The sequence below is a fragment of the Trachemys scripta genome, chromosome 11 (assembly GCF_013100865.1).
Source record: "Trachemys scripta elegans isolate TJP31775 chromosome 11, CAS_Tse_1.0, whole genome shotgun sequence".
Taxonomy (NCBI): domain Eukaryota; kingdom Metazoa; phylum Chordata; order Testudines; family Emydidae; genus Trachemys; species Trachemys scripta.
The window spans coordinates 14,950,852-14,977,590 of record NC_048308.1 but is presented as its reverse complement, the minus strand read 5'-3'; positions in this window follow the sequence as shown (position 1 = coordinate 14,977,590).

Genomic DNA, 26,739 nt, shown 5'->3' with positions numbered 1-26,739 from the left:
AGGGGCAGACCAACCAGCATCACTATAGATGTGTGATCTTCATCCATTGCCAGGAGGGGCTCATCCACCAGAGGTGTAACCAGATTGACAAAGGTCAAGGGAGATCCAAGGCCACTGGATACCATGAGAATAGTCTCACCACAACCTTTTCAATTTTCTTAAATATGAAAGATTCAATAGAGGGTGATAATTGGCCAGATTGTCAGGGCCAAGAGATGGTTTCTTGAGTTCAGGGCGTAAATCGATGGGACTGTTTGCATGAATAAATGCTCTCTGGTGTGATCAAGAGCTCCACAATCAGGCTCATAAATTACTTTAAAGACTGAGGATTTAGAGTCTGTTTGTGCTGCTTTTGTATTTGATACAATACAGAGTGGGAGTTTCTCACAAATCTTGAGATATGCCGTTGTGTTTGACATATTATAGGCAATGTCCACGTTATGAGCTAGGGATGAGAGTCCCTGGCTTGTGTATACATACTGGTGCTAGCTTGCATTGAGCTAGTGAGAGTACATGGATATGAATAGCAGTATAGCCCTAGTAGCCTGCGTATCAGCAGCAAAGACACAGCTGAGCCATGCTGAGTACATACCCGCCTGTTTCAGATGGACTTGTATGTGGCATGGCTCAGCCATGCCTCCACTGCTGCTCCTGCTGCTAGTGTAGCTATATGGCTAAGGGTTGTCAACTTTCTAATTTCTGAAAACCCGGACACTACAGCAGGAGAGCTGGAACCTCCCCCGCTCCCCACCTCTTCCCCTGAGGCCCCGCCCCTGCTCCACCTCTCCTCACGAGGCCCTGCCCCCATCACTCGCTGCTCCCCCCCCCCTTCTTGCTCGATCCCTTCCCCCACCAGCTGGGCGCTCTCTGCTCCTGGGCTAGTAAGTGACCACAGCTGAGCAGGGGCTGGCGTGGGTTGATGACCCAGCGCCTCCTCCCTTGACCCTCTGCACCCATGGTAACTGGACTTTTGGTGTCCAGTCAGTACATGTGACCGGACACTGTTCAGATCCCCTTTCAACTAGACTTTCTGGTCGAAAACTGGCCACCTGGCAACCCTATGTGACTTATACTTGTGCTAGCTTGATCACAACTTGCGCATGTATGTGTACACGAGCAGGGGAACCCCACCTCTAGCTCGTAGTGTATACATAGAAACACTTTACTCAGTATAAAAGGTTTTGTCTGATTTTTGTCTGTCAAATCACGTTTTTCCCTGTTTCCCGATCTTTAGATTATGAACTAATTATACTGATTACTTAAGAATCCCCAGTTATCACTTTGAGGGTTGACAGGCTCTTGTCCCAAGATCAGGCCCAGTATTTAAATTATTGTATAGTTGGGAATCCACAGTTGCAACACTCACACTACAGGAACTCTTTTATATTTACAAATATAATTTATTTATATATTTAGCACAGTCACAAACACCCCAGCTCAATAAGGTAGATAGAAATACTACAGAATGTACATCTGCACATCCAGATCCTCACGCCAGCTCCTGTAGAACAATCTGAAAGGTTAGCCATCATCTTCCTCAGCACCATTACCTTCCCCATCATCACCAGGGGCCATCATTTTGGTACCTCCCAAGTATTACATCTCTCTCTCCAACCACCCCTGGGATGCCACTTTTCTAATCTGTTACGCTGACACCACTATGTTTGATGGATATTCAGTAGGGGATTTTTCCCCTTTTCCTTATTTGTATTTCCTCACTTTACTAATGTTGGAGTGTCTTTTTCCTATAGGTTAGTATAGGAAACCTATCTCAACTCATTATCATGTATGTTCATTCGTTACCATGGCCCTTTTGTGGTTAGGCATCACATTTGTTATTTCTGTCCTAAGTGGTTATTTCGGTTCTTTCCAAGTTGTGGTGTACCTGTTAAGTTTAAAAGGATACGGACTGGACCGGCTTCTCCGGCGGTGATTTAAAGGGCCCGGGGCTCCACACAGCGGCTGGAGCCCCGGGCCCTTTAAATCTCCGCCATCCCTGATGCCACTACCCCAGCGGCAGCAGGGCTCCGGAGGCGATTTAAAGAGTCGGGGCTCCCTGCAGTGGCAGGAGCACCAGGCCCTTTAAATCCCCTCCTGAGCCGGCTGCCGGAGCCCTGGGAGCTGGTCTCCAGTGGGGATTTAAAGGGCCCAGGGCTCCCTGCAGCGGCTGGAGTCCTGGCCCTTTAAATCGTCTCTGGAGCCCTGGCACCGCTACCCCAGCCCTAGCCCGAGCTCTTCTGCCCCGGAGTAGCAGCGGAAGGGCTCCTGCAGTGATTTAAAGGGCCCGGAGCGTCACGGCGGCTGGAGCCCTGGGCCCTTTAATTCGCCCCGGAGCCCCAGGGCTCCCAGCCACCTCTGCAGCTGGTAGCTCCGGTGAATTAAAGGCCCTGGGGCTCCCAGCCACAGCCGGAGCCCCAGGGCCTTTTAATCTCAAAAGGCCCCGCCTCTTCCTGTTGAGGCCACACCCTGCTCAGGACTCTGGCGTACCAAGTCCTTTAAGTTACTTTCACCCCTGCTATGTAGTCAACATGAGGCCTATGCACCTCTTCAGCACTGCGTTGAAGTAATGTGAAGTAAAGTGCTGGAGGGGAGTCCCAGTTAAAATTCTCTCACCAAATTTAAGGAAGGATAAGGATATTTTTCCTCCCTCAGAGGAAGCTGATTGGTAGTGTGGGTACAGTGATAGCATCCCTGCCAGAGATGATTTTGTCCTGGTAGCTCATAAAATTACTTTTAAAGAGCAAACTTTTTTGCCTGTGGAATGGAACAGATTGCACCAGGTGACAGAGATTTTCAAACTATTGCTCCAAGAGAAAGTATCGTAGACTTCCCTTATAAGGTCATCATTTCCCCCTTTCTCCACCATCCTTTTCACACATACACTTGTTTTACCATCCATATCCTTAGTATATTTTTCAGGAATGAAGCATAATCATTTCCAGCAAATGCACTCATAATTTAATTCTGTTTGCCCCGTGGTGTAGTCTCCCTCCTTGGTTATAGTTATGAGGAAGTATTTTTGTGTAAGAAAATGAACAAATAGATTCCCCAGCTCCTCACCTCTCCTCAGATTGAGCACATTAAACCCTAGTTGGTGTGGTTTATCAGAGAGCAAATTGAGGAGGGAGTGATTTTTTTGTGGGAGCCCCTTCTAATATTAGTAGCAAATTACTGAGGTGCTAAATGCAGTGTTGTTGTAGCCGTGTTGGTTCCGGGATATTAGAAACATAAGGTGGGTGAGATAATATGTTTTATTGGACCAATTTCTGTTGGTGAGAGAGACAAGCTTTTGAGCTCATGCATAGCTCCTCTTCAAGTGCTAAGTAAAAATTAATGTTAAATAGAAAGTTTTGAGTCTGCTTTTCCACAGTTATAATTACTTTTCTCTGCTGAAAAGTTGTAATGGCAATAATTGTGGTAGAAAGTATGTGTTATTTGGGAAGAAAATAATATTTTTATACTACTATTAAGAAACCTCCTTGGGTAAATGGAGAGGCTAAGTGCTGACAGAACTGTTAAGTACTTTGGAGGAAAAAAATGTTTCTCCGACTTCCAAATTCCTTTGTTGAATCAAAGAGTCCAATTTGTGTGTATATTTGTGTGTGTAAGTGAAGAGAATAAATCCTGTATACTTATGGATATGTGTGTGTTTGCTTTTTGTTTTTGTTTTTGTTTTTAAGTGCCTAGGAAGCTCCGAACCTAACTGGAGCTTGTTTAACATCTTAAAACCAGTTTGCTATGTTTGAAATTACTGTAGCTGCATAGTCTTGATAGATTTCTGTAGTGCATGTGTATAATTTCATTTATACAACAAAGAGGAACAAACCAAAGAACAATATTTCATTATGTACTACTGATTGATACTGCATGTTCTGTGCAGTACTTGTATTATGCATTAAGGAGAAAAATGTCAAAAGTGAGTAGTGTTTTTTTTTAATGCCTTCAGTATGGAATACCCAACTTGAAAGGGCCTCATTAGAGAACAAGCTACTTAGCACTTTCTGAAAATCTAGCCCTTTAAGGTGTCTCAAGTTGGGCGCCTGAAGTCCCTGGTCACTTTTGAAAATATTGGCTTGTTTCTATTACAGTTGTGCTCAAAGGCCCCTTTGAGAATAAAGATCATAATGTGGTAGGTTCTGTACAAATTGTAAAGTCTGGTCTACACTTAAAATTTAGGGCAACATAGCTCTGGCAGTCAGAGGTGTGAAAAATCCACACACTTGACTGATATAGCTATGCAGACCTAACACCCAGTGTAGACCCAACTATGTTGATAGATGAGTGCTTCTGTTGACCCAGCTACCATCACTCGGCAGGATGTGGTATTCCCACAGTAATGGAGAAACCCCTTCTGTCAGTGTAGCCTATGTCTACGCTACAGGGTTATGCTGGCATAGATACAGGGACATAGCTATGCGGGTGTAGTCCCGATAGCGCTGGCATATCCTTGGTTTGAGACAGTTCCTCCCCTGAATTTATTAACAGTCTACTTTAAGACAAGATACAACAAGTAGGGAATGCAATGGAGGATTCCAGTCCATTTGGTGCTCCTGGGAAGTGAGAGAGGAGCTGCTGGAGTCAGAAACCCCTATAATTTGGGGTTGAAATGGAGATGAGAACAGGAGATTAGGGATTGATGGAAGGGAGCTACCCTGGTGCAGTTATCATTTCTCCATTCTGGAGGCTATTGGGGCTTTTTAAAGGGTCATTGCCCCAGGAAAATCCTGTACAATATAAAATATAACTTGTTACTCTGCAGTATGAATTCTTGTCTGGCTTTTGTAATAGTAGATAGAACCAATATAATCTCTCCTCTATAAGGGCAACAAACCGAATGCTTTTAAAATCTGCAATTTATGGAAATAAGATATACTGATATAAACACCCACTGGTATAACTGCATCCACACTAAGGGACTGCAATGATTTTTAAATGGATCTGTTTCTGAAGTGATATAGTTGTATAGCCAGTTCCTGCATTAATGTAAAAAAGACTTCTGACTGAGCAGCAAAAGTCTTGGGGAGATGAAAGGAAAAATATTTTGGGAGAAATTGGAGTTTAAAATAAGTTTTTAAAAGAAACTGATGATACATTTCTATTCTCCTCATGGAGTCCAGGAGAGTGCATTAAACACTGCCCAGTTCTGTTTGTATTGCAAAATCACATTTAATTTCCCAGAGCAAACAAATCCAAGATGATGGGGCTTGGCTTAACATGTCTTCAAGCTTGACTTGATTCCCCCCTTCCAAACTGAAAGTAGCTCACCAGTAGCACTCTCTCTTAAGACATTCCTCTCATTTGAAATAAGTAGACTGTCTGTCTGTTGAACTTACATGGTCCCCACTATGTTAGTATCTGAGAAGCTTGCAATATTTAATCTATTTATCCGTACAACTCTCCCACTAAGGTAAGGAAGTGAAATTATCCACCTTTTACCAAGAGGGAAGTGAGATGCAGAGAGATTAAGGTCTTTAGGCACCTAACTGATTAAAATTGGATTTGGATACCTAAATATGTTTGTGAATCCCACCTTAAATGACTTGTGCAAGGTCAGACAGGAAGCTGGAGCAGAGCAGAGAACTGAACCCAAGTCTCTCAAGTCCCAGGCTGGTACACTAGACTGAGCCATCCTTCTCCTTGGAAAGGAGGCAAAGTATCTTGCTTCTTAGGTAGGTGGTAGGGGTTAAAATTCAAATGTTCTTAAGGGAAAATATGTGTAATCCCCAAGGAGATTACCTAGATTCCTGGGGCTTTGTCTCCTGGCAGCTCAGGGAGAGGCACACTGTCCCTGGTAGGGAGCGGGAGCCAAGGCAAACTCAGAGTCTGCCTGGCAACCAATAGGGAGTGAGAGACTTTCCCAGGAAGTTCAGGAAAGGGGAGAAGCCATTGTTTGAGTCAGTCTGGAGCCAACAAGGGTGGGACTGGCTGTTTGGGGAGCTGGTGAGTCCCAGGCCTGCATGCAGGGTTCCCCCTGAGAACTGGCCTCTAGAGACCTGAAAGCAAGATCCCTCAGCTGGGCTTTTTCTTCTCCACTGATGACTCCCAGTTTGTAGAGTTTTGCTGGGAAACTTCCCCAGCCAGGTTGAGTTAGCCCTCCAGCTCCCTAGGGGAGACCAGTCACCACATGGTTAGCTCTGCTCTATCTGCTAGTCCAGGGCTGCTGCCTGTTGTGTGTCTGGGCGCTGGGCTAGGAGACTACAGTTTGGATTTTAGTATAGTTGTGTAATCTGCACCTTGAGCCCTGCACCCCTTTGTGGTGAAGCGAAATCCTGGGACTGAAGCAGCCTGACTCCCCCCTGAAGAGGATCCCTGCCAGCAGAGATCAGCCCCTTTGCAATGACTGAGGAGTCCAGAATCATCTCTGAACCTGAGGATCATTCATGGAGTTTGTGAGTGCACCCTCTTTTAGTTAGTCAGGGAATTTGTTTTGGGGACCCCCTATTTCCTGAACTATGTCCTAATGTCAGGGAGTAAGGGTTTGGGGATTTTATAACCTGCTGCATATTAAACCTGTGGAGGGATTTACCACCTTCTCCCACTTGTGGGTCCATTGGGCTGTACTGAACCCCGTCAGCCACACTGCTAAACCACTGCAGAGAAGAATTTTGTGGTCATAGGTCATCAAGGGCCCCAACAAAGTACGCATACCAACGGGACACTAATCTTACATTTGCAACATCAAGCCACGTGGCTTGAGAAAGTCACAGGTATTATCAGAGTGGGTACCGGTGACCCTAAAAATAGTGTTTTACCCTGTTATGTTATATTTGTCTCCTGTTTAATATAATTATTGTGTTGAATATATTGTATGTCTTTGTGTTATTTCTTGGAAGTCTCCAACTATCTGGCAAGTAAGTGAGGATTACCCTGTGGTTAGAGTTTTCCTCCCAAGCTGCCCTGGTGACCCTGCCAGGAAGGAGCGAGGGGGGTGTAGGCACCGCCAGATAAATTCATAGGAAAAAATAAAGAAGATACACCCTGCTGAGTGGGTGGCGGGATCCAGAAGAACCCAGACCTGTCCATCCAAATGTGTAAGCAGATTGGCATTAAAGAAGGTAACCGTGTAGAGGGGGGCACTAAATATAAATTAATTATTCCCAGAAATCAAGGTAAATAGTAGTGACACACATTCATGGATATGATGGACAACATTGAAGGAAATCCACCCCTACAGCAAATATTGTCATGAAATGCCCAATTACTGGAGTTGGATGAATAATGCCAAACAAATTCTGTAAACATTCATTTGCATTTTAAATTAATCCATTTTGTCCATGTTTGCGTGATTTTTGAATTTGTTTTCCATGACAATTGAGAAAATTGAGTTTTAATGCCAAAATGATCTTGGAAAGCACATTTCAAAGTTGCAGGTGAGAATATTTGTCATGATTGGGGTGTGGGCAGTCTGACCTAGTGGTCAGAGCAGGAGTCAGGCCAGGTCAGATCCAGGAGATTAGAGTTCAGGAGAAGCCAGAGTCAGTTTACCAGGAAATCAGGAGCAGGCATTGCAGAGGAAACAGTCCTAAGCAGGAAAATCCCAGTTGCATAGATAACTTCCTGTTCCTGTGCTGGGTTTATATGGAAGCTGTGAACCAAGCAGGACCCCAGTGTTCTGCCAGTCAGACTCCAGGACTGGAGTCCTCTGTCACCGTTCAGCTTCTATTTTGGCAATTGACAGTAGGTCAGTGGGTGGCAGGTTAGAACCTACTATCGCCTAAGAGCCCTGTGGATGAGGGTTCATAATCCATGACAATATTGACAGAAACTGATTTCAAATTGATACATACCAGTGTACACGCTAAAGTTCTGGTGTATTCATCCTAACAGCAGCAATAACATGAAACTTATCTGACAGGTGGCCCGCTAAGCAACACAGTTCAAATTATGAGTATTTGTCACTACTCCATGGAGTACAAAACTTACGTTGTGAGAATAAATTTGAATAACAAATACATTAAAAAGAAACTATGAGATTTAATTTAGTTTTTTGGTATAAATTATTTGTCGCTTTCTAATGGTTTACACGGCTATTCTTTCTCCTAATAGCAGCTACTAAAATGCCACTGTAAAAGCCTTGTTGCTGTCAACTTATTGAATTAAGCTGTATTTCTGCAAATAGGCACCATAATATTACTCGATTCTACTTGGTGGCTGCTCACAAACATGCTTGGGAAACTTGACACTTAACAGTATATGACTGTCATCTTTTTTTAGGCCGTATACACATCAGTGGCACTGAGTATCTGATGTCATGTCACATCACATCACTCATCTCAAGAATACAAGAAGATCAAGCTGTATAAAAAGCCACTTTGTGTGAGTGACAATTTGTTTGCCCCAGAACAAAGCTGTTAACTTAGCTTATCTGTTCAAACGCAGTTTGTTTTAACGTTCTGTGCTGCAGAATATGTCTAGTTTATGAAATTCTGTCTTGCTTTTCAAAAATCTGGTTAAGCGCCTAACTCTCAGAAATCAATGAGAGCTAACACATTTAGGCGCTTTTGAAAATCTCTCAGGTGCCTTACGAACATCTTTTGATTTCTGAGTGTCGTGGTAACTGCTTCCTGGAGGAACATCCATATGGCTGAATTCCCTAATTTGTGGAGAAGGTGGGATTTTTGTTGCCATCTTGTAAGGAGACTTAAACCACTTGACAGCCAAAAGAATGCAGGATAATAAATGATGAGGGCACCATGTACCCTTTACTCCTGCTGTGAAACCTGCTGGTTATAGATTTAGGAAAATGCATCTTTGTATTATGTGTCTTAATCCTTGTTGTTACTATGTAAATGACTCTAATGTGTTGACTTTATTATGTGATGGCGTATTTAGTACACTAGAAAATAGGTGTGCTCAAAGTATGATAATGTTTCATTCAAATTAAAGATGCACGCAAAATTGCTTTCTCATTGTGTATGGTATGGGTGGGATCTCCAAAAGTGCTCACCACCGTTGGTCTAACTCTGCTGTTATTGGAGACGATAGATATTTTACCATTGATTTCAACAGGAGCAGAGTTTTTGCAAGACATTTAATCTCTCCATGCCTCAGTCTCTCATCTGTAAAATGAGTATAATAATACTTTTTCTCCTGTGATTGTCTTGTCTCTTTACATAGTTCATACTCTGAAGTGTTTACAGTCGCTTACTATGTATTTGTACAGGGCCTCGCCCAATGGAGGTCTGGTCTTGTTGAGGCCTCTAGGTGCTGCCATAATTTTGAATGAAGATTTTAGTAAGTGTGGCTTTTTTTTTTAAAAAAAAGGTTTGATTCATTTTATTTCTTCAAATTTCTGTAATACAACTACAAATGCCCATGCAGTGATCTGTGTCTACCCTATAAATTAAAAGTGCCAACATAAAAAAGGGCTATCCATAAATATATCCACTTCACCCCATCCCCACCTCACTAGATGTGAAATACGCAATGCTTGTGATTTTCCATGTAGTCATTGGTAAAAAGTTCCAGATATCAGAGCCGTTTGTTCTGCTGCAAATTTTTCCTAAAGTGGACACCAGTGGAGTCACAGCAGGGATGAAGTTTGCTACTTGTACCGTACTCAGTAGGATAAGGAAATGGAATGGGACTGCTACAGAAGTCAATTTGAAGTTATGTTTGAAGTTGTTTTTTAAAATGTGCTTTAATTTGAATCAGTGAAATTTGCTTTAAAATCCTGGACTATCTTGGTAAAACTGGGATACTCTGTCATCCCAGTTCTCTGCAATACCTAGTATAATTATACTTCATAATCTTTTGCACATTTTTAGAATTATTTGCAATCCTGCTAATGGTGCTGTACATATTTTCCACATTTATTGGATTGGTATTTGGTATTGGAAGATATCTTCAAAAGAATAATTTCAAAGCTAGTTATTTTCTTTTTCTCCTTCCCTTACTAATCAATACATGAGGTTCTGCTCAGATAAGGAAAGAAAAAAACTGCAGAAGTTCAAAAGGAATAATTTAGATGCATTAAAGGAAGTAATGTTTACAAATGCCATTGATGTTATTTGTTGGTGGAATGATTGTGTAGTGGTCTTAGATCCCTGACCTATGTAATGCAGGCAAACCCTCCTCAAGCTGAGGTAAATGTAACCTATAACAAGTAGTACTATGGAATGCCTTTTTGAATTTTGCAAACGTTAACTGATAATAGCTTGTCTATAGTAATTCTAGGATCTTTTTTTCAAGTGTAAATTCTGCATGTCAAGGTGTAATGTACTGGCTGATATGTTGTATGCGTATCATTGCCCTCTGCTATGTAGAAGGCATACTTGATTAAATGGTTGTCACCATTTTAACCTTTGTTGGCTAGCCTGAAAACTATATACAGACAAGCTCAATACAAGCACCAGTAGCTGATGGAGATTCTCATTTAGCTCACGCAACAAACATGTGCACTGAAGGGCTTGGATTCCCCATTTGTGTGGCTGAACATGGAATCCTGGAAAGCTGAAATAGATGGAAAAGGTGATAATTATGGGAGTAGAGGAGCTATATATTTATACCCCTTTGTTAGATCATTTCCCACAAAGTTACCTAGGCTGGGCTTTTCAGAAGGGCCTGAGGGAGGTAGACAGCCAACTCCCATTGATTTTTATATTTACTTTAGCCTGATGAGGGGTACTCTACATTAGGTAGAAACACACACATTCTAAGATCAACCTGAAGACAGGTACTCTAACTGAAATTCACTAGGAGTTGGGTACCTTTGAATATCTAATTTTATTCTAGATTAGTGCCATTCATTTATTATAAAAAAGTAGACACCTTCTTACTAAATGAGGTGGCGTTTGTTGAACTGATACTACAAGAAAGATTAAAAACAATCATAACTATAGTTGAAAAACCAGGATTGAAGCCAACCAACTGGTTCCCAGGTGTTTCAGTAAAGAAACCTTATATTTTATCTTTGTAATGTTAAGTGAAGGTGGTAAGACATTACTTATGCATGGTTTTTTGTCTTTAAGACATGTTCAATAACATATTAATATTTCTCATTTCATATTTATCTAATCACCTGCACTGCATTATAAATCACTGTGTTCTTTCCTGTAGGGTTCCATAGCAGGCAAGGATGAACACTGACTACTAACCGTGCTGAGAGATGCAGAAAATTATGGAGTAGTTCTTCAAATTTTGCATGGATTCAAATGAAATATTCCATGCTCCTTCCAGGTCATTAGTTTAAAAGGTCCTTAAGTTAGGATAACTGTGTAATCAAGAGAAGGCTGTATTAAGCAACTTGAAAATTGACTTTATTATCAATTTTATGAAGACTGCTTCAAGAATGTGGAATTCATAGTAACATTTCCTTTATGTAAAAGTGTCTGTTTCAGCTTTCATGGGGAAATCATAGGACTAGAAGATGACATGAATGCTAGCTTGTCTGTTTCCCTGCTTTACCTTCACCTCCATTACTGGCAAGGAATACAAAATCCTTGTTTTGTTGAACACAGATGTCGTTGAAAGAGCCACTGAAATGGTACAAGGGGTTAGTGTTATCCTTCACTTTACTGATGAAAAAAGTGAAAACGCTAAGCTAATTGAAAGACTAACTCAGTGTTTCCAGAAAGTCAAGCTTGTTATCATTTTTAGAATAATAATACTTTTTATTATTATTATTATTATTATTAATAGAGAAGATTCTAGAGTTTGAATCAGCCCTGCTTTATGCAGGCTTCTGCAGGGAATAACCTTGGCATGGGGCACTGATGTTGAAATGTCTACCACAACCATCATACTACTCTGCAGATGGCGATTGCGGAGGGGAGGGAGGGAACACGCCCAGCATAGTCTGAAAAGGTGCTGTGTTGGCAACTGCATGTGGACAAGGCACTGAGGGAATGTTGCTGATCCAGTGCATTCCTCAGCAACCTCTGCCTGTAAAGCTTCTATGGATCCCCCTATAATTAAAACCGTCCTGCTGTAGCAGAAATGCGGTGTTTTGTTTGTCCAGTGTTGGGAGGAACTTGACTTGGATGAATTTCCTCTCCAGTGCAAAGGGTCTTGGTGACTTCAGGGAAAGGTTTATGTGTGTGAGCAAGAGCAGGGTGACCAGATGTCCCGATTTTATAGGGACAGTCCTGATATTTGGGACTTTTTCTTATATAGGCGCCTTTTGCCTCCATCCCCGCCACCGTCCCAATTTTTCACACTTTCTATCTGGTCACCCTAAGCACGAGACACACCAGAATCTGCCTCTAAAACCGCAATATAACAACAAGAGAGACGAAACATGTAGAAGTCAAGACACAATATTGATAAATCCTCATAACAGAAACATTTCATGCATCATTAGTGTTACAGAATAGCTCCTTAAAAGCAATACATTACAGAAACGTTCATGTTCTTATAGTCCAAAACCACATTGGGTTTGTTTGTTGATTCCTTTCAATGCTTTTCCTTTGTGTGACTCTCCTTTTCAGTCCTTGTGGAGTTAGCAGAGCTTGTCTATACATACAGTGCCGCAGCAGGACAGCTGAGCTACTGCAGTGCATCCAGTAAAGACACTCTATGCCGATGGGAGCGAGCTCTCCTGTTGGCATAATAAAACCACCTCCATGAGCGGCGGTAGCTATGTCAGCGGGAGAAGCTTGAGGAGATAGGATAGAATGTATTCTTTCTTAATAACGCTAATATGAGAATTAGTTGTACAGGATTTGCAAGACTAATACAGTGCAGTATTTAACAGTGACATTCCTATCACTCATGTATTCTGAAAGATTATTGTCCCAAGCCTTTTGTATTGAGACCTTTGAATAAAGAGTTGTGGAAGTATTCATGTAATTTGGAAAGTGGTGAACATGGGATGTATTCTTGGCCTCAGAACAAAGCAAAACTCTTTTCTTTTCATGGTGTGCTGCACCAGATTCTTCACATCAGACACGGGATGTCTGATTCACCATGAGAATACTTAATAAAATTCAAATAAACACAATATGAGGCAGAAGCTATTTTTAATATATCTAGATGGAATGTTCTGAAACACTTCTGTCTTATATACAGTTTCAGAACATGTGGAGAGTTTGAAGTTTCTCCTCAGAGTTTGCTTAGTTCAGAGTGGTGGTACCAATGGGGGAAGGGAGGGGCAAGGGGAAAGAAGAAAAATACAAATGAAGGTGGCTTTAAAAAATGAGAAACTGTGCACAGTTCAAAATATAGCCATTGTGGTATTTGTTTCACAGACTTTATAGCTGATGCCTGTAATTTTGGGATGGGGGTTGGATTATAGCTCTTGTGCTTGTGGCAAAGTGAGAGTTGCTTCCAAAAATATCCTTCTTTGTTATGGTAGGCACCCCCAAGTTAAGGATGTTTCTTAGTTTTTATATTTTATTTTGCAAAACCATTGTATTTTTCAGGGGGTGAACCAGTTCCACTACAGGTACCAATGGGCTCAGGTTAAATCTCCCTTTGCAGAAACACTACTTTTTTTGGAGTGGACACTTAGAAAAGGAACTCTTCACAGCTATGTTTGATACTCCCGTTTTTTTCCCCCAGGTCAATGTGGTCGTATGTGCCCATTGTCTACTGATTCAGCCATTTTGTCCTTTGAAATTTGTTGAAGTAAAGTTTATCGGTCTGCTATTAAATTACCTCAAACAGTTTCCTCTGCAGGGCTAGCCTGCACCTGTAACAGAGAGGAAAAGGTGCTGGCAAATGCCAGGAAATTTGCATGAGAAGCTAAAATTCAGGCAATAGCAGGTTCTAATGGCATGTGCAATTTGAACTTTAAAGGCCTGATCTAGTACAGTGGTTCCCAGACTTTAACAACCTGTGAACCCCTTTCACTAAAATGTCAAGTCTCGCAAACCCCCTCCTAAAAATGAATATTTCCAGGGATTTTCTCCTTTACCTGAGTATAAATGATAAAAGCAGTGATCTTGGAAATATAAAATTTGTTTTTATGACATGCTTATTACACACTATTATTAATTATTATTTATCATTACAGTATTTTTATTACATTATGAAAACGGCAATAGTCTTCCAAGATCTCACTTTCGTAGCTTGTATCTCTTCGAATAAGCCTGTTATAAGACAAGGCTCCTATGTTTCATCAAGGAGTATCAGATATGAAACTGCAAGAAGGTATTTAAGAAGCCAACTCAAAGAGTTCCTCCTACACAAGCATTCAGGTCTTGAGCAGTCCAGGCAAACGACGTACATTACAACAAAGCTTAAACTTGTTCTTCATAATAATTTTAAAAACAATACTAACTGCCTATTTAATTTTAAAAACAGCAAAAATATCCATCTCCCTTTCCATTTCTTATAAGGAGTCTTGAAGGTTAAATCTCCTCAGTGTGATAGATAGGCTTGCTTTGATCTACTTAGCTCTTGGAAGTCCAGGGGCTCCGGGCTGCTGGCCCCGTGCTGCCTAGGGTCTCTAGGGACAGCTCTGTCCACCATTAGGGAATTTTTTCCTGAGAACCCCCTGTAACATTTCACGAACCCTCTGGGGTTCATGAACCCCAGTTTGGGAACCACTGATTTAGTAGAACATTCAAATAAAGGACCAACTAACCAACCCTCAGGTAAGCGCCACATTGAAGGATTAAAAAAGCTGCCAGAGGCGAGGTGAAAAACTTAATAGTTCTTTTGTATAGTCCATCCAAGCTTGATGGGCTGCGAATGACCTTTCACTTGAGCCCACACCAACTGCCTTTTCTTATTATTACCACTTGTGGATGTAACCTTTAATTTCAAAGACTTCCACAGCTAGCTCTGCAGGCTATGGGATGATTTTTCCTGACCGAGGGCAGCAGGGTCACGAATGTCGTGACTCCAATTCAGATGGAACATAATCATCTAGCAAATAGAGATGCAACAACTGGGTTTCTGTTTAATGATGTTTCTATAATAAATTCCTGCAGATTTGGTGTACATTATTTTGTAAGTGTATCAAGAATATATACTGTATGTGCACATATACATTAGCAGGTGACAGTTCTCTCTTTCAGTGGACATGGCTGTCAACAATTTTCTTGGCTTCAGATGAACATAATTTCTCCAAATGAGAGGCCTTGTATCCAGCGTGACTGACTAATGGAAGAAATTAATACAACTTTCTGTAAATTGTTAGACTGACCTTTATGATAGAAATGTCAAATGCCCATTTTTCTGTAATCATCAATGCATAATTAATAAATCCATCTCAATTCCAGATTGTAGCTGAAAAGGATACTTGAAGTGTTGAAAATCTGATCTCTAATGGAAAAGTAAAAGGTCAATGTTTGATTATGGGGGATCTACTTTCCTGTGTTCATTGGCTCATAGAATAAATATTCCAGATTTCAAGATTGTAGAAGAACAATAGAACACATTGCCATTTATTTTCTGTGTTAAGTAGGGGTGGGATGACCTACACCTTTGTCCATCACAAGAACTGAACTCGAAGCTTTTATCAAAGGGTGGAAATGTTGCAATAAGCATCTTATTCCTTTTTATCACTCCCAGCCCCAGTTTTGCCAAGCCTTTGCACTCCTGAGTTACACGGTAGCCAGCAGCATCAAAATACCATGAGACAGGCTACCTTTATGATATTCTCAGCTGCGAAAAGGAAATGGAAGTGCTAGAAAACTTCTGAAAAGCCTGATAATGGAAGGCTTTCCTATAACTTCTGGGTGTTAAGAAACTTGGATAGTTTGGATAAAAATGAGAGAAATGTGAGACATTCTTGGTGATCACCAAATTGATACAGAGCTCTGAATCTTTTAGAGTCATGCCCATTCCTGGTGTTAAGTGGAGAGTTCACATGGCAATTGGGTATTTACTCCTGGAAATAGGTGGTTTAGGGCTTAAGGGCAGGTCTACACTTCAAATGCTGCAGTGGCACAGCTGTTATGCTAACGGGAGAGCTTCTCCCATCAGCATAGTTAGCTGCCGCCTCTCCCAGAGCTGAATTATGTTGATGGGAGAAGCCCTCCTGTCTGACGTAGCACTGTCTACACCAGGGGTTAGGTCGGTATAAATGTGTTGCTCATGGGTGTGGATTTTTCACACCCCTGAATCACGTAGTTATACTGATGTGAGTTTATAGTATAGACCAGGCCTGAGTTTTAGATTTGATTTTGGGTTAATAGAAGAGAACTGCAACAAAACATGGAAAAATACTATAGGGCCTCTTTGCACTTTGTTACTTATTCTTGGATCTTTTATACTTTTATAGTTTAATATTGCACATACAGGGAATTACGGTTCCTTGCTATTCCATACTAATTTACACTTCAAGTCATTTGGCATCAAATAAAAGATTTCTGGAAGTATATGAAAATAAGCCAGAAGGGTTTTCTCCTCACTTTGTTGCTTACTGCACCTTTGTAATTTTTAGATTTTGATATATTTTTAGTAATGTTGCTAGATTTGTCTTTATTTCTTCATGGGCTGCAGTCTGTTAGTAAAATAGTACGCATCAAGAATTGAAACAGTCTTGAAATGTTTTCTCTTCCATCAAGAAACGCATGTTCTTTCAAAGCTTAATTGAGCTGCACAAAGCTAATTAGCTGTCCGAAGACATGCCATTTAATTCACAATGCAGCATTAATTTGTTCTACAGAATGAGCTTATCTCCTGTATAAATGTCTTTGCCCTATGGCTTTCCAAGCAGCTGCAATATACAAGAAAGACCGATAACTCAGTCATTTAAATGTTGCTTGTTTCCTTCACTTGTGCATAAAATACCGAATTGCATGTCAATTTAAACTGGAAAGTAAAGCTTTAGTTGTCAAAAAGAAAAAAAAATCTGTTTTGATAGTTCTGTTGTATTTTTATTCTTCTGTATCTAGGAATATTGCTATCACTTTGGTGTACAAAAGAACCATCATTAGAAGTTTTGGGCTTGATTATCATTTGCAGCCTGCTAATCTATTGTGTAATTTTGATGGTATGTTAAGTATATTGTTTCAAAGCTTTTCATGGATAGGAACTAATTGTCTTATGCTTTTTTTTTTTTTTTTTTACAAATTCCAAGTATATTTGTAAAGCCATTATAACACAGGAGACTCTACAGCTAATGTGAAAGAAGCTTTATATTGATAATCTTTGAAGCGTACAGTATCATTTTCAGAAACCACTTAATAAATTATCTTCCTCCCCTGTCTTTAGGAAGAAAGTAATGATTTTCTTAGGATATGTAATGAGAGAGAGTTCATGAAGTATGAAGTTTCATGCCTAAATACTAAAACCTATAATAGTACATTGTCTCTGTTGCTGAACTCATTGTTCTAGCTAATCTTTGCAATTCATTTTTCATCTTAAAATATGAATAGTTGTTTTTGTATATTATACTATTGACATAAGTCTAACAGGTTCATTTGAAAGGAAGCTTGGAGACGTCCTGTTTTTTACTTACCCTAAATTACATGTATTTCGAGTTTTTATCGTAAATTATCATCCAAACAAAAAAAATTAAAAACAAACGGAGCAACTATATTTTCCTTGAGTGTGTCAGAATGAATCTGAGGCCAGAAAGACTATGGAGAAGTGCTATACCAGCATTTCTGCTCAGCTTGGCTAATGCTTTTTAAATTTTTAAATTTTTATTTTTTTTATTAAAGCTAATGTTAAAATTATATAATACACAGGTTAAGGAAATAGTGTCTGTTATGACACCTAAAACACTCCCCGCTTTCAGAGTCCTGTTTTTTCTACAACAGACTGTCAATTCTTGTGCCAAATTATAGGTGGTGCCTTTGCTGTGGGAACACATTTTTGACTGGTTGGTTGTTTATTGAAGCAGGCATGTTGTATTTTTGTCCCCGCATAACTTTTATCCAGAAAAGATGGGGTTATTGTCAGTAAAAGCCAGGCAGGGCCTTGAAAAAGCTACATTTAGAATCATAGTCATAGACTTCAAGGTCAGAAGGGATCAATATGATTGTCTAGTCTGACCTCCTGGCACAATGCAGGACGCAGAATCTCACCCATCCACTCCCGCAACAAACCCCTAACCTATTTAAGCAGACATGCAAGCGTGAGAACTGGAACTTTCTACTTTTGATAAGTATAGACAATTTTTCAGGTGCACTGTGTTAATGGCATTCACAATGTTGAGCAAAGAAGTCAGGCAGCCAGCTGGAATGTGTGAGGAATGGTTTGTTTCAGAGTACAGGATTTAAGGTCTAAGGTGGCTTGAAGAAGCACATACACCTGCTACTTTACTATCTGTATCACTGGGTACAGGAAATTGTGGGAACAGGCAGTGAGAATGTCAAGGAGGGCAGACGATTGGGAGAAGAGACCTGGCAGCAAGTAGGAGGGAAATTTTGTGGGAGAATAGGGTGGAGAAGGGAATAGAGACGCAATCAGTGGGTACTGACTGAGGAATGACTATGATCCATGTCTGCTGACTGGGGATAGGAAATAAAGATGAATTTCTTACCACCAGTTCTGAGAGTCGCACCTTTATCACAGATGGCTCCTCCACTCTAGGAGGCAGGAAGGTGGAGTGAAATCTCCCTCTTTGTAGCTGGGGGGAGACCTGCGTTTTTTGTATTTGCATTTGAGGTTGAATTTTAAGCCTAACATGATCACAGTTCCCAAAATCAAAAGGCAGCCCAAATGGACTTCCTTTAAATCTCATGAATATTGAGGCACTCTCACCTGTTTTTGGCTCCAATTCGTGACTTTTATGCTCTTTTAGGTGGAAATACTGCCAACTAGTTCACTGCACTCACTGCTTTTCCAACCCTGCCCTCCGCACCTTATCTACTCCCGCCTTGCACCAACACACACACTAAATACTCCTGGGTCACATACTTTTCTCCATGTAGGGTCAGGTTGGGGGAAGGGGAAAGGTCGCAATATCATTCCAAGTTCTCCCCATGCCCAGCCACCAAAATGAGACACTGCTCACTGGAGATTGTACTTTCACCACTTGGCTCTGCTGCTTTACGGGTCTCTGCTATACTCCTTGCCTGGGGTGGGGAACTAAGTGTGAGTTAAAGCTGGTCAAGAATTTTCCAGTTAAATATTTTTTTTGTTGGAAAATGTCGATTTGTTGAAACTAAAACTGTTTGTAGGAAAGGGTCGGTTTTGATAAATCTCCTGGTTGAAAACATTTTTTGAAAAAACAACGTTTCTGAATTGTCAGTGTCCTGTTTTAACATTTTCAAAATGAAAAGTTTAATTTTTCCTGACCAAAGCAACTTTTTGGAAATTTTAGTTAATTTATAGTTAGTTTAAAAAAAAAAGTCAAAATTCAAACAAAATGTTTTAGAATTATCAAAATGGAATGTTTCAATTCAATTTTTGTTCAGATTAGCAGTTTGCAAAAACTTTTGAGATTTCAACTCTTCATCCCAATTCAAGAGGGTGACATTTTTGAACACTATTATTGGATGGGAAAACCACTTCCCACCCAGTGCTAGTGGTGGTATCTCCCAACCACCACCAACTTGTGCTACAAAAGGAGATGTCACTCTCAGTAAATTCTGCAGAACTGTGATTCTTACATGAGGAACGAAATAGGAAATGAAATATTTAACGAGCTGAGTGGGGCAGTTCATTCCTCTGAGCTATTCCTCCAGGTTCTCTGCAGTTTCCCCCTACCTCTCTTACACACGGCTCACATTTTTGAGGTTTTATTTGTAACAATAATAGCTAAATATTTTTTTAAAATGAAAGCTGAGATTCTGGAGAACAAGGTAATAGATCCAGAGGGGTACCAGCACAACGTATGGGTGTGTACCAGCTGTTCCTGACCCCTACCCTATGCATCTTCCACGCTAACAGATTTTCATGCCCTGCGGGAAGTGGTTTTAATTCCCTTTTGGTGGGCAGGGTTCCTTCTGGTCATTGAAGGAGGAGGCATTGAGCTAGTCTCTAGACTGAGTGCAGTGATCAGGTCTCAGCTTGGCCTGGTATCAGACTATGCCACTCTGCTCAGGTCACTCACTTCTTCAGATCTCTGCACTGCCCTCCTTGTGCCTCCTGCATCAAGGTCAAAGTTCTCACTTGCAAGGCCATATTCTGCTCCGCTCTGACCTACATCTCATCCTGCTTCCCCTCCCCTGCCCCCCCGCAGACCAACTGTCCCTCCTTACCATCCTTTTGTATTGTTCTCCCTGTCACCTTTACGCTGTCCTCCATTCTGTGTGGAACAATCTTGTCCTCTCACTTATATCAGTGGGAAATCAGGCTGTTCTAGTTTCAATAGGTTCTGCCCTATTGAACATTCTCTGACATTTTGGAATTGAATAGATGTGGTATTCAAGTTATTGCTTTACAGACAGGCAAACAGAAAAATGTCATTGTGTTGAGTGTAGGCCCTTGCTTTGCTCTGCCAAACAAGTAAATGGCCAAGTCTTACTGTTCTTGTGCATTCTTAGTTTTATAGGAAACCAAGACCGTAATCTGTTTAAAACGACAACAAAACCAGTGTGGCTGTATTAGCCAATTGTGTGTGTGTGTATATATCTGAGGTAGTGTTACACATAGAAGAACCGTGTTAGCAAAATCAGCTAACACTTTTAATTCTCCCAAAATTCCTTCTCTCAAATTCATTAAGCCAAATTGCTCTTTATTTTTCCTCTTCCACACCTAATACAATATATTTCTGCAAAAGGGAACAACACTCTGTCTCATTAAATCCCTGTAAGGTCTTAACTCTAGCCGAAGGGCCAAACAAGTTCTCATTCTGGGTACTCATCAAGGAGTAAGTGGCACCTGTATCTAACAACAAATTCTGTCAGAACGCTCCTCCTTCAAACTCCACACAAACCATGAACCATCCCCACCCATCGGTGTCCAAATGTGCCACTGCTGGGGGAGCTGGGGACACCGGCCTCCCTACAGGGAGGCAAATGGCTGCGGTAGCATTGCACTCAGGATTTTTCCTGCATGCTCAGCCAGCCTCAACAAAAATTCCAGGGTGGACAAGCCTTTAAAGCTGTCTTCAAATTTTCCAGTTGAAGGGCCTGTCTTCATTCACTTTCCCTTTTGCCTTTTTGCCCTTCTTTAAAATCTTATTTAGGAGGGGCCATGGCTTTAAACGAGATTGCTTCATGCAGACACAAACTTTTCAATCTTTGGGCCAGATCCTCCTTTTGCTAATTTACTGCCTTTCTCAAAACTGCTTCCCAGGCCCTAGTCAGTATTGCCTGGCAACCATATCTAAAAACTTTCAACGGAGAAAGTTGGGGGTGGGGAAGGGGAGAAGCATTGAAAGAGAAAAAGTGGAAGGGGAGAGAGAAAGGGAGAAGAAGTGGAGACAAGAAAAGCGGAGAAAGGGGGAGAAGTTGAGATAGAGAGTGAAAAAAGAATGACTTAGGGATAAAGGAAAACCTAAGCCAAGGAAAGTACAGACAGCAACAACAAATCTAGAAGTAGAGCTCTGCAGACCAAAGCATCTGGGAACCTGGGAACCTGGACCCCTAGCCCCTATCTTAGTTCCGTGAAGAGAGTGGGAGTTCATGCCACATCTGCCGGAGTGAGACCGGGGGTGCCAGCTGTCTTTGCCAGACGTTCCAAGGCTGTGCTCTGGGTTAATGGACCAACCAGTTTTCTTGCAGCTCTAGCCTGGTTAGGGGTGAAGAACCTGACCTTTACCCATTATTCCCCTTCTGGGTTACCCCTTTGGGGACCCAATCTTGCTTACAATGGGGGCTATGGGCTCCTGCAGCTCTTCCACTGTTCCAAGCAAGGGAGCATACGGGGACTTCCCAGAAGAGTCCAAGGGAAAAGGAAGCTCATGGGGATTACCCCTCTCATCATCATCATGAGGATAAGAGTCGACATCCTCATCTGACTTGCCCCACCCTTCTAAGGCTACGACTCTCACGAATCATAACTACTATTCCCTTCTGATCTCCCCACATGGGTCTGGGCGCACAACTTTGACTCTGACAATCCCAGAGATCGGCCTTGCTCTTATCCTGGGATTCCTTTAGCAAAGCTGTAACAACAGATTCACTCTGTTTTCTGTTGTTTCAATCCAGACACTTCCTGCTCCAATCTCTCTCTCCTGTCACAGCTGCCCTAAGTCTGGATATTTCTTTCTTTCTCAACTTTTATCTGCTTATCTGCTAGCATTGTTACTATATGCTTACAGAGTTACAGGAACGCTCTGGGATCAGTGAAACTCCCAGACTTCCAAAAACCATTATCATGCTCCTGCATGAAATCTGCCAAGTTCTTATCCAAATCTACGTCTAGCTTTCCTTTCTTTCCAGGTGTTCCCTGTCCTTCTGACATATCTGTTTACTCAACCAGGCTTTTCAGCCCGAGCCCGTAAATCAACAACAGAATATAACCAAAAATCAACTCTCAGACTACAGCATGGAGAATTACAGGTTGCTATCCTGTTCCACTGCCCCCTTCACTTATCACAACATACAAACAAACACTTGCATTAATCGTTCCCATCCCCTACACTGCTCCTGGCTGGCTCACCAAAATCTATTACTATTTCACTCTAGGCAGTAAGGAATAAATCAACAGGAACTCAGCGATTCTGTCTGATCAAGGAGTAATGCAAATAAGCATGCTTTATCTAAAACTGCAGTTTATTAGATTTAAGCACTCACAAACATAAGCAATAGGTTTAGAACGTCTCAGATATTTACCTAATATCTGGAATGGCATTGAGTAATTAACAGCAGGTTTGCAGTGGTCAGGTGCTCACCAACCAGGGAGAAAGGGTATCAGGAAAACATCTCTCAAGATGGCTTCAGAGGACTGCTCCAAAGTGCACTCTATTAGCTAATCTTGTATAACTAACTTCTACAAAACACATAGGTCATAATGACTCCTACTCTATCATCACTTTTCTAACTTTCAATAAACTTTTAATATCAGAGGCATCTAGACTCAAGGTTTTCCAACCGCCAAGGTTTTTTAGTCTCAATTGTTTACTTATTTGTCCCCTCCTCCCATTCTGATTAGCAGAAACTGTAGCTAGTTTTGACCTTGCTTCTGAAAGCCTGTCTCCAAATTAACCCTTAACCATGGTGTTCTATTTCCTTAATTCATGGTGGCTGAATTCATATACTATGGTTGCAATGAGCTTGATCAGATTCTGGGGTATACACACCCCTCAAATCCAGAGCAACAGTAGCACATAGTTGCCTAAAAGGGAGTGAATGGTTGTTACTGAGGCAAAACTACATGGTGCTCAACTAAAAAAGCAAAGTAGTTAGCGTACTAATCTTGCTACTTGAACCATTGTGTGAAAAATGAGTCACCCAAAGACACTCAACAATAAAAGAGGCAGGAATAGAACCAAAGAGGCCTGACTCTTTGTCCCTTTTATTATCTGCTTGTAACTGCTTAACTCCTTACTTTTAATATAGCCTCTCTTTCAAATTATAGTTTCAGAAAGGCTGGAAGATAGCTTGGGGGAAGCATTGCTATGAGAAGCTAATGCATAAGAGGTTAAAAACATCATAATTTGGAATATCTGTGGTGGTTGAATTAAGCCCATCATTCTTTATTGCTTTAAACAATTACCGGTACTTAAATCTCTGTTTTGAATGTCCTAGAATTTTGAAACTGCTTTAAACTTGCAGTTGTCCATAGAGGTAAAATTCATATGGAAGAGTTTTATGGAGCAATTTCTTCCATCATTGTGCAATGCACTGAACAATGGAACATACCTCCTAAAATGGCAGAGGGCAGGTGGTACAACATGTAACCCCCCACTTTTCCTCCCTGGGTTACTCGTGAGCAGGCAACACTCACCTGTATACCTGGGCGCCTGATGTTGTTGACATTTAAGAAGATTCTGAGAATCCCAGTGGTGATGTTGGATAGGTGGGAATCCTCTATTCACCCCTTTGCTGCAGTCCCATTACTCCGAAAGGAATTTAAAATTGGCGGTGCCTCTATCTGGCTGGCCCCTGTACACACTCAAGGGCATGCCTTGGGAACCTCCAGGAATAAACCCATTCTAATAATAATCTGTGCCATGGGTCCAACTCAAAAATACCAATTAGAAATAATATACATCAGATAGACTTATATTAGAGTTAACACACCTGTACTTAACAATTTAGAGAAACAGGGTATAACAGAGTAAGATTAAATGCCACTACTAATTTAAATCCACAGGGGTCAGTTGAATGAAAATCAAATAACAAATATAACGTACAGTCATAAATGAAACTTATCTAACTGGCATTTACACTGCCACCACTTACCCCACCCCGGAGTGTACACTCCTCTGGATTTCAGAGTCCTAGAAACTTGCGTGGCCGTGCTGGAAGAGCTGACGCTGGAGACGGCACTCTCTTCGTTCTGTGTATCAGTCCAGCCAAGACAGCAAGCTGCACATCCCCTCTGAAGGTTGGAGTTGGCCCCACCAAATGTCAGCAGCTCTGGATCTTGGTTCGATGGGCAGATCGCTGTGCCTCTCCTCAGACTCAGTCTCTCTGTGGTGCCCCTTCCCTTGCAAGTACTTTCCCAAACCAGAGTGGGGGTTACTCACGGTTCCTTCACTGCAGGCCCACCTCAGTCAGCTCCAGGCACAGCATCAGTCTCTGCCCTGGCTCCAGTGAAGCCACCAACAGCCTCTGAGGCTCCCTGCTCGATCAAAGCCCCAGAAGGCTCTCAGCAGCAGCTCCTGGGATAGACAGAGCTCCACACCAGCAATCGTGCTCCTCTCCCCAAATTGGAGTCCACCACTTGTTATCCCTGCACTCCCTGGAAGAGAGTCTCTCTCATCCCTTCCCCAAGGCATCATGGGAGTTGTGGTCTCTAAGGTTAGATTGCAGCACACAGGATCTTCCCAATTAAGTTCAGAGGCCCCTCTAGTAAAGGGTGCCTATAAACATAATACACTTTTAACTAGTAGGCATTACCACCTGAATCACTCAGGATTCATAGAATATCACATCTGGCTGTTTTCCTGAATTCCTAGAGCTCTACAGACTCCCGTCTGAGGTTTGCCACCCAAGTCTGCTTGATATGGTGAAAAAAAGCTTTGAATTACTTATTGTCTCATTGTGTAAATTAGTTTTCCAGACTAGACTAATGGACTGTCAATGATTTATAAGGATTACGCATTCAGGACTGAGATAATGATAATGGTAAGATACTGCTCACTTTTAAACTTTAAAGAAAAAGGCATTCCTGTTAATTTTATTGCTAAATCATAATGAAGCTAGCAATAATTAATGTATATCTATATTTAGAAAAGACAGTATTGGATTTCAGTATTTATAGAATACAGCACTGTAATATTATGGGCACTATCATCATCAATCTCAAACCAAGATCTATTGACACAGTGCAGCCGAGAGGATATGTGCACCATCATTGCCAGGAGGTGTTGGAGATGGATGGGTTATATGCTTTGGGTGGAAACTGATTCCATCACCAGAGTAGCAATAAGATGGACACCTGAAGGCAAGTGAAAACGAGGCTGCCCAAAACCAACATGGTGAAGAGCTGTGGAAGCCAAGCTGAAAAACCTGGGGCCCAGCTGGGGAGCTATTGAAAGACTTGCCAGAAACTGACAGGAGTGGAGGAGCTTCGTCACTGCCCTAAACACCAGAGGAGTAATAGGAACATGATGATGAGGATCATCATCAGCAGCATAGCACATAGTGGCAGACCTTCACAGTGTCTCTGGAATACCAGGCTTTTGCTGGTTGAACTGCTACTAGGACTAGCCAGGTTCAGAATAGGAACCCTCATGGATCTACACTTTGTTTCTTCAGTCTTTATTAAGACTTAGTGGTAGAGCACCACACAAGCTGCTGTTCCAATCCCTTGTTGTCATCCATACAATGGAGGGAAGGGGAGAAGATACCCCAATGGCTTCCCCAGTCCTACGGAGTGGATGGAAAAAGTCCAGGGGGCTCCCAGTCCTGTAGACTTGGAGCCAAAGCATCATTTGGGCAGCTCCCATGGCTTCCCCGCTGTGAGGATAGAGGATAAAAGACCTCGCAACCAGGACTGCAGGTGGAATATTTCATCTGCTGGTTCAAGCACTCAGGGGAAAAAGGGCCCCTGCTGATGTTCCTTGATCTTGCCAATTTGCTGAGCCCTACTCCATCCACCACCACTTGAATTACAGTGGATATGAATGCTGATGTGTGGGGGAGAATACCTGGGGAGACTGCATTTCACATGGCCCTTTATGAGAGGAGTTTCTGGATCAGCTTTACAGCCCATATACTACTACTATTTTTTTTAACGTCAAAAGGGATGATATGAGAAAACATCAGAATTAAATATTTATGGAGCACTGATCTACTACAAATATAGAAATATGGTAATTATTACTTTGAAATTTTAAGAACATTCTGATGAAAACTTGAAAGTGGTTAAATAATGCATTAAGTTTCCTACCCCATCCTCAAGCCATGGTGGAGCTCAGGGGCCATATACCCTATGTGAGAGCACTTGGAATATACAGCATGACTGTAGTGAAATGCAATATATTACTGCTGATTAATGCCTTTTATCTTTCAGTACAATTAGTCCTGGACACATGCATTTATCCAGATTCATCCTTGGCCACACAATTTACAAAGCAAAATAAATGTTATTATCCTGGAGGCCAGGTTTACACCCAACAGCTTTTGCTGAGCACTTTGAAATCTTGATCCTAAAGTCTTTGTTCAGATTTTTAAGCTCTTCATAGCAGTGACTTATCTTTTTTATTGAGTGTATGTATACAGTGATTAGCACAATTGGGTCCCACACCTAACTGAGGCCTGTAGGGGCTACCAGAAAGCAAACAAATTGTCTTGAAAAGTAAGTGTCTTCACTGCTGATTTAAAAATCAACATGTAG